This window comes from Nicotiana attenuata, unplaced genomic scaffold, assembly GCF_001879085.1.
Source record: "Nicotiana attenuata strain UT unplaced genomic scaffold, NIATTr2, whole genome shotgun sequence".
In the NCBI taxonomy this organism is placed as follows: Eukaryota; Viridiplantae; Streptophyta; class Magnoliopsida; order Solanales; family Solanaceae; genus Nicotiana; species Nicotiana attenuata.
In genome coordinates, this window is record NW_017670420.1 from 603404 (window position 1) to 612861 (window position 9458).

The following is a 9458-nucleotide window of genomic DNA, read 5'->3' on the forward strand; positions in this document are numbered from 1 at the left end:
ACAATCACATTAATCTTGGTGCGGCTTGGAGAAAGAGTAGTGATTTCCCCTTGCTCATACGTTCTGATATGCCAGGAAACATAGTTGAGCCACCACTAAGCACAATGTTTGAAAATAAAGCTTTCTTGATATCAACATCGCATCTCATGATTGATTTGTAGGTTTTTTCATGAACTCCCATCACTTCCTCTCCAACCAATGATGGTTGGAAGAGGACTTCAGGGCAACGAAACCTCTCAGCACCAATATTAACGACTTGTCCATCAGGAAGCTCATAGCCCTTCTCAACTAATGATCTATTTTTTGCCTTCTCAATCTCCTGTTCAAAATCCAGTGCAACATAAGCAATCTTCTTCTTCATATGACAAACTTACCATTAAATATATAACCACTCTCGCAGAGAATCTTCGCAAGATAATATGTAAGATCACGACCACCAAGAACTAACCACGAGATAGCATGGGGAAGTGCGTGTCCCTCATAGATTGGAACATTGTAGGTCACACTATCACCAGAATCAATCACAATACCTTGTTAAAAATAACAAAAAGAATTAGCGACTGACTAAAACAGAGTAGAACAAGCATATGCTGGTATTATTCTTACCAGTTGTACGACCATTAGCAAACAGAGAAAGAACAACCGGGATTGCAACATACATGGCTGGAATATTGAATGCCTCAAAAATGATTTGAGTCATTTTCTCTCGGTTTGCCTTGGGGTTACATGGTGCCTCAGTCAGCAGAACAGGATGCTCCCATGAATCAACACGGACTTCATCGCGAAATGCGTGATGCCATATTTTCTCCATATCATCCCAGTTGCTTACTGTGCCATGTTCAATGGGATTATTTCATAGCCAAAATACCTCTTTTACTCTGAGCTTTATCACCAACATAAGCATCTTTTTGTCCCATCCCAGGCATGATGCCAGTGTGACGAGGACGACCAACTATACTTTCAAAAACAGCCTTTGGAGAATCATCCCAGCAAATCCGGCCTAAAGAAGCAAACAACAAAATAGTTATTATTCATTAGAATGTCACACTGGAGCTGAAATTGCAAGCAGCATTTTTCTAACTAACCTTGCTCAATCTTGTTCCATTGTCCATAACAAGTGTTTGAAAATCCTCATAAGCCATCTTGTAAGGATTTCAGAAATTTATTTTGCAAGTATAATTTAGGTGAGACATCGCTGGTACAAATACGAAGTCAAAGTAAAAATTATTCATAAAATTAATTAGCTCTGTCAGCGAGAATATCCGATTCTCCTTTTTATCCATCTCCCTTCAAGCTCAAGGTGAGATAGAGTAGAAGTCACCAGCTATTAGCCCATAAACCTCCCTTTTCTCGCGATAGACAGAGAAAACAACAAGAAAAATAGAAACAGCATAGTGAAAACAAGTATGGTATTCGTGCAAAGGGAGCAGTTGGAGTTCATTCAAGCAATTGAAGATATTTCATCTATGAAATTCTTCTTGTAAATACAAATAGAGTTTTATATATATATATATATATATTCATTGTTGTGCACATAACTTAGATCCATGAAAGAGTTTAAGTTTTGTGCACCCGTCACGACCAAAAATCCACTAAGGGTCGTGATGGCGCCGGACACCGCTTTCAGGCAAGCCAACCAAAATACTTAATTAAATTTCTGTTTAAATATTTCCGAAATCAGTTCTTTTATATGTCTAAACAATACGTAGTAAATTCCACTGAATAAATAACGAAACATTTAACGACTTTTAAAATTCTGAATAAACCCATAGACATCCCAGAACCCGGTATCCTAAGTGCATGAGCTATTTCTAGGAAACAATACAATACAACCACCGTCCGGAAAACTGGACAGAAAGTAAATACAATACGCTAAAAGAGACTATACTAGTTGCGGATCGCCTCGAGAAATGCAGCTCACCTAGTCCCCGTATCATCCATGCTGTTACGCCCAGTAGGCCACTAGAAGTACATGTGCCTGTGCAACAAAAATGCACAGCAAGTGTAGCATGAGTACGAATACAACGTGTACTCAGTAAGTATCCCGTCTAATCTCGAAGAAGTAGAGACGAGAGGTCGACTTCGACACTTACTAATGGTCCAATATGGTTACATCACTAATATGTTAAATCGTGGATTTTTATAAGCATGGTTGTAATTCAATAGAATGAAGCAAGTAAACGATTCTTTCTTTTATAGAAAATTTCCAAATTCCTTTTCGTCATTTATACAAATATTCTCAAGCCGGGAAGAGGCAATAACAACTTCAATAAGTTCAAGGCAAGCAATACAAGCAAGCGCAAATCATGCCGAGGTCGTACGGCCGGATCCAACAATATTTAAACTGTGCATTGCCAGCGAGGGTCAAATGGTGTGAACCATAGATGCATCTATTTAATCTACCGAGGCGTTCGGCCCGTTCCAGAATTTAGACACACACAGACAGTCAATCAAGAAGTCATCAGGAAATAATTATCCGAAGAAAACCAATTCTCTTTTTAACAATTTAAGAAAATGAAGTTTAATCCTTTTAGAAGTTCATTTACCAATTCGATAGGATTTAAGCAATTCAACTGTCAATAAGATTACAGATATTCCATGTATAGCATGCTTTTAGGTCCTAAACTACCCGGACTTTCACATATTAGTAGCTACGCACGGACACTCGTTACCTCGTGCTTACGTAAGTATTTTACTTTCTTGTCAATTTCCTTCATGCGAGATGCCAAAACATCTCATGCAAAATGCCACTTGGCTTAGGATTGTTCAAACAAACTTCAAAAATAATGTCACATGTAAAAAATCTTTTGATCCATTGCCAATAATTATCAACAATTTGTAGCAATATGAGAACATAGGATTGTTCTAAGCTTATAAATAACAAAATCGAATATTAGGATTTAAAATTTGTTGGTACTTGAAATGATTCTGAATCGCCTAGTAGGCACCAATATACAGAGGCAGGTTTGGCGCATAAATTGTAGGCTCGTTAGACCTAGTAACTTTGGCTCATACCCTGTATATTTGCTAAAAGTTCTTTAAATAAGTATACGGAAAAAGTCTAAAAATGCCACTCAACTTTCAGAAATGGTCTATCCATGCTATCCGTTAAGAAAATGCTCATTTCATGCCACTACCATTACACATTTGGCCATCCATGCCATTATTGACTAACGGCTCAATTTTTATTTGACCCATCCATGCCACCGCCGTTAGTCAATAATGGCATGGATGGGCCAAATGTGTAACGGCAGTGGCATGAAATGAGCATTTTTAACGGATGGCATGGATAAATCATTTTTAAAAGTTGAATGGCATTTTTAGGCCTTTTCCGATAAGTACAATAATAGATTTCAAACCTAGTAAATCGAATGATCGTGGTAAAATTCCAAAATCGAACCAATAAAATTCAAAATTTGAATCCGTCAATCAACAGTCTCTAGGTCGGACTCTAAAGTCCTCCCTAGTATCGGCAGAAACAAATGACTTTGTTAATAATCTCTATTATGCATTTGGGCAATTGTTAACTATTTGTACAGTAACTTTGCAGTTAATACTCCATTGTGCTGTTTTGCTCTAACGAAAAGGTATGCCTCATATATATAACATCTTGAAAGATAAATAAAAATACAATCACAGCCCAACTCCCAAGTAGAATAGAAAACATAAAAACCAAGCAAATCAGAGAGCTCTGCTTATGAAACCAACTGTGCATAACCAGAAAAACAACAGAACAGACATTAGTCACAGATGATCCACCATTTTCATGGCTTACTCGCCAAAACCCTTGAAACAAAGGATTAAATCCGAGCAAAGTTAAATCAGCTTTTTAGATACAAAGCAGCTAAAAACTAAAATATCATACTGCTCACAAGATTGGGTATCACTTCAAAAAAGGAACATATCTTTGACTGAAATAACATTCACTTGATAGAATTAACTAAGAGGGACTGAAGTTATCAAACCACTCTTAGAGACACTTCCTGTGGACAATTGCGGGACCAGATTCATCATACTCGGCCTTCACTATCCACATCTGCACAGCAAGTAGAAGTTAGTGCTGATCCCTCGAGCTTAAAGAAGTCATCAAGAAGACATTCACAATTAGTACAATTTATTTGAGAATGAGATGTGGTTGTTTGAACGATTGATCGGTCAACTAAAGCAAAAAGAAACTAACTTGTTCAAAAGTATTGAGAGAAGCTAGAATTGATCCTCCTATCCAAGCGCTGTACTTCCTCTCAGGCGGTGCAATCACGGCTTGGAGAGAGAGCAGAGATTTCCTTGCTCATACGTTCCGCTATGCCAGGAAACATAGTAGATCCACCAGTAAGAACAATGTTAGAAAATAAATATTTCCTAATATCAACATCACATCTCATGATTGAGTTGTAGGTTTTTTCATGAATTCCTGTCGCTTCGATTCCAACCAATGATGGTTGAAAGAGGACTTCAGGGCAACGGAATCTCTCAGCACCAATATTAATGACTTCTCCATCAGGAAGCTCATAGCCCTTCTCAAATGATTTTGAGCAATTTTTTGCCTTCTCAATCTCCTGCTCAAAATCCGGTGCAACATAAGCAATCTTCTTCTTCATATGACGAAACATACTTCTTTCAACACCGTTAAATGTGTAACCACTCTCCCGGAGAATCTTCATGAGATAATCTGTTAGATCACGACCACCAAGAACTAACCGCAAGATAGCATGGGGAAGTGCATGTCCCTCATAGATGGGGACAGTGTGGGTCACGCCATCACCGGAATCAAGGACAATACCTTGTTGAAAATAACAAAAAGAATTAGTGACTGACTAAAACAGTGGAGAGCCAGCATATGCTGGTATTATTCTTACCAGTTGTACGACCATTAGCAAACAGAGAAAGAACGGCTGGGATTGCAACATACATGGCTGGAACATCGAATGTCTCAAAAATGATTTGAGTCATTTGCTCTCGCTTTACCTTGGGATTACGTGGTGCCTCAGTCAGCAGAACTGGATGCTCCCATGAATCAACACGGAGTTCATTGCAAAATGCGTGATGCCAGATTTTCTCCATATCATCCCAGTTGCTTACTATGCCATGTTCAATGGGATATTTCAAAGTCAAAAGACCTCTTCTCCGTTGAGCTTCATCACCAACATAAGCATCTTTTTGTCCCATTCCAGGCATGATGCCAGTGTGACGAGGACGACCAACTATACTTTCGAAAACAGCCCTTGGAGAATCATCCCCAGCAAATCCGGCCTAAAGAAACAAACAACGAAATAGTTATTATTCATTAGAATGTCACACTGGAGCTGAAATTTCAAGCAGCTTTTTTCTAACTAACCTTGCTCAATCCAGTTCCATTGTCAATAACAAGTGGTTGAATATCCTCATAAGCCATCTTGTAAGGACTTCAGAAATTTATGTTGCAAGTATAATTTAGGTGAGACATGGCTGGTACAAATATTGAGACAAAGTGAAAATTTCATAAAATCGGCTTAGTTTGCCAGAGATTTCTGATTCTCCCTTTTATCTCCATTCAAGCTCAAGGTAATATAGATATCCAGTAAGAGTCACCAGCTATTAGCGCATGAACCTTTCTTTTCTCGCTATATGCAGAGAAAACAACAAGAAAACAGAAACAACATAATGAAACAAGTAGGGGATTCATGCAAAAGCCCACAAAGGGAAGGAATAGCAAATGTCAATGGCGCAGTGGGAAGGGAGCTCACATTCAGCAGATGCGTATGCAATGTATTACTTCCGGGGGTTCATTTGAACCCAGTACTTTTGATGCGGAGCATAAATTTATATTTTAAGAATCCATTAAAATTGCAATAAATTGTAGGTATGAAACCATAACTTAAAAAATACAATGGGTTCAATGCTAAAAACCTTAAATGTTGAACCTATAGGACTTAAATCCTGGATCCGCCTCTGTCATTCAGGTAAGTTGAAGATATCTCGCTCATGATAAAGCCCAGCACAAGGATTTTGCAAAATCCTAATCTCCTTCCTGCCTATGAAAAGAAAGAGCAAAATGCTGAAACTTAGCTACTAGTATTTCCAAAATAACATGTCCCCACTCTAGACCAAGATATATTAGTGCCCCTTTCACCATGATATAAGTTAGCTAATTAAATACTCTAAAACTGAAGAAAGTTCATAATTTGTAAAGAATGGCAGCATATATAAGATTCACTCAACTTAAGAAAACATGAAGAACACAAGAAGCAGCAGACATGCCAAGTGCTATATATATATGTATATATATATATATATATATATATATATATATATATATATATATATATATGTTAGTAATACTAAAGAATAATTTGCAGTGTTTGACAGCATTCAAGAAAAGAGTTCAGAATAATTAGTTAGAGATAAACTTTTTTTGATTGGTTCTTTAGTAACCTTAAAGAATAAGAAAACTCTACAAATGTCATTTGATACTGTTTCAAATTATTCATATCCCTCTTTCCCAATATTTATGGTTATTGTTGGCTGGTAATGAGGGTTCCATTCCCATTTTATGCAATGTGGCAAAAAAGACTAATTCAACACATAAGGAGCAGGGCGAAGTTCACACCAAAATCAATCTAATTATCTAATGAAGTGATCAATAGTCCCATCAGTATTTGACTTTCTGTTGTAATCACTTGCGAGTCTATCAGTACACAAATTTGTAAACAAAATCTTAACGCGTGCTTAGTGAAGTCACTTATGCGAATAATCTGAACCAAATTATCAATCAGGTTACACTGCAAAGCATTCCATATATATTGTCACATCTTCCTTATGAGACGGTGTCGTGAAACAATCAATATAATAGCACCTTCTTATTTTTTAAAAAAATTTCATGATCAAGATGGTATACAAATCTCTTCTGAATATGAAATCATCATACATATCAACTGTCAAACTGAATCTAAAATAAAGACTCAGAAACCAAAAATTCAGCTAACCAGTTACGCCAACAAATCGATCATTTAGCAACTAAATTCGATGGATCATCAAACAGAACTGAAGCGTACATTTACGGGAACGAATCCATTGCTAGTTCAACATTGACCGTGTACGCAAAATCAATTAATGAGGACCTATTTATCTCGTCCTGCATACCATTTTTGATTTGGTGTAACAAAGGAGAGAGGAAAGCTAGGTCACTCAACTTTTATGTTACTAGTCTAAGTCTCTGTTTTAAAAGGCAGAATTGAGACTTGCACTCGCCCTGCACTCGCCCTCCTGTGGCGAAGCACTCGTAAAACGCCCATGGCGTTATGTGTGGGGCTTAGTTTTATGAGACTTAGGCCTCGGCCGTCAGGGCTTACGCCCCGGGCACGCCCAACGCCAAGCGTACTGGGCTCGCCTAATAGAACTTTATGCAATTGTGTGTAACTAACCTTATAAATCCTCAAATTTTCTTAATAAATTATTGACTATTCAAAATTACTCTTTTCTTAATCATAAATCATTAAGTTGAGAGTATTTTATGTCATAATTAAAATAAAAATTATTGCATGTTATCCACTAAGTCTGCTATGATAGTAGAATTTAAATAAATCTTTCATTTAAAAGTATTTATTTATTAACTTTTGTTATGTCTTTATTATATTAGTCCATAATTTTTTTTATAATTTTTTTTCTAAATAGTTTTTTCTCATGTTTACGAGATACAATACTTATTAATTTAATCGCTTAGTATTAGCTAGTAACTATTTACAAATAATTACTTATCATGACATAGTATATGGCGAATTACGTCACTTTATTAACTTGTTGAAACTTAAAAATAAATGATACTAGAGAACTATATTTAAATTGTGAATTATATTTTTATATAAATTCTCTTTCAAATAGAAAGCATGTTAAATAAAAGGAGTATTTTAAAAAAAAATATCAAATTATAATATCAAAATTCTTTCAAGATTCATTACTCCTTAAGAGATACATATAAGATTTCGCATTGAATACATTACTTTTGATGTTTGAGTTGTAACGACGTTACAGCTAATTTGCGTATTATAATTTGTCATACTTTTTGTATTATTCATAGTTGAATTTAATTTATAAATATTTTAAACAGATTATTTATTAGTATAATTTTGTGGTTTTAATGTAATTTTTATAATTTTTTATTTTATACAATCTTAAAATTCTTGAAATTAGTAAAATTTAAAGATCCGTGGGACTTACACCCCTTGTCTCAGGTCTTACGCCTCGCCTCATCAGAGGTAAAACACCTCGTCTCACGCCCCCGCCTTTTAAAACATTGGTCTAAGTTGTATTTTTATCTCAATGAATACAATAATTTTAAAATATATTAAATTTCTGATCGAATCATGAAATATATGTCAAAGAAAAAAATTTAAGTTCCTAAATTGATGTTTCTTAATTCTATTTTGCTAACTCGATAAAAGAAGAAACTTCAGTCAATATATTTAACATAAAATTTATTTAAGATTTATAATTTTATTGCTTTAACTTTACAAGTTAGCGTCTTTTTAGTTTTAACAAGATCATATAACTTTGAAGATTTAAAATTATTATATTTTATTTTTAAAAAGCTATATATTCTTATGTTAATTCTAAAGAGACATAAATAGGACGTCATCTAACTGTACTAAGACGTTAATACTATTCTAAAAGGAGTAAAAATATGAAATTCATGTAAAAATCAGATTTAGAGTTTATTTTTTCAATCAATTCTCACAGATTTAATGTGTTAATTTTCTTATGTTTATGTAATAGGTTTTAATATTTTAATTGGGACGTTTTAAAAGTTAGTCTAATTTAATTCATAAAGAATATTATAATTATTTTTTAATATGTTTTCTGGAGAAAATTGTTGCCGAAAATAATTTTTTGTAAATTTTTCTAAGTTTTTGTAATCAATATTTTTTATTTTGTCATGTTTATAAGCGGGCTCATAATTAATTGGCCAAAATTAAAAAACCGAAAAACGGCATTCCTAATTTCTTCGTAGCAATGCATGTGCACGTAGTATAGAACATACTACTCCATTTAAATTTGGTTTCACCCTCATTCAACTCTCTGAAAAAGTTGGGTAAAACTTCAAATATTTAATTAGAATTAAAAGCTAAAACAATAATAACATGGACCATCGTGTGATCGATCGTGGTTATATTTTTTTGATCTATATAAGGTAACTTTTTTAATTGGTTTTAAAGTCCTAAATATTCAGATTATATATATAGTTTAAATAGAAAAATATTTAATAAGTCAAATTTTGGTTGGTTCCAAAATCTTAAATAACTTAAATTACAATTCTATCCAATAGGAAATTAATTTTTAGAGGGTAAAAAAGGCGAACGATATTTCACTAAGGGCCGTCGTGCTTTTAATATAGTACTAGTCTTAGAGTACGCGCGTTGCGCGTGTTACCCTATCTCAATAAATATAATATCTTAAAGAATTACATAAATGTTATATTATTATGG

The 9458-nt window shown here is 34.6% G+C and overlaps 2 pseudogenes; both read right to left on the reverse strand.

Moving 5' to 3' along the window:
• Positions 1–211: 211 nt before the first annotated feature.
• Positions 212–1444, reverse strand: LOC109239184 (annotated as a pseudogene).
• Positions 1445–2614: 1170 nt separating this feature from the next.
• LOC109239185 lies at positions 2615–7212 on the reverse strand (annotated as a pseudogene).
• Between the last annotated feature and the right edge of the window lie 2246 nt (positions 7213–9458).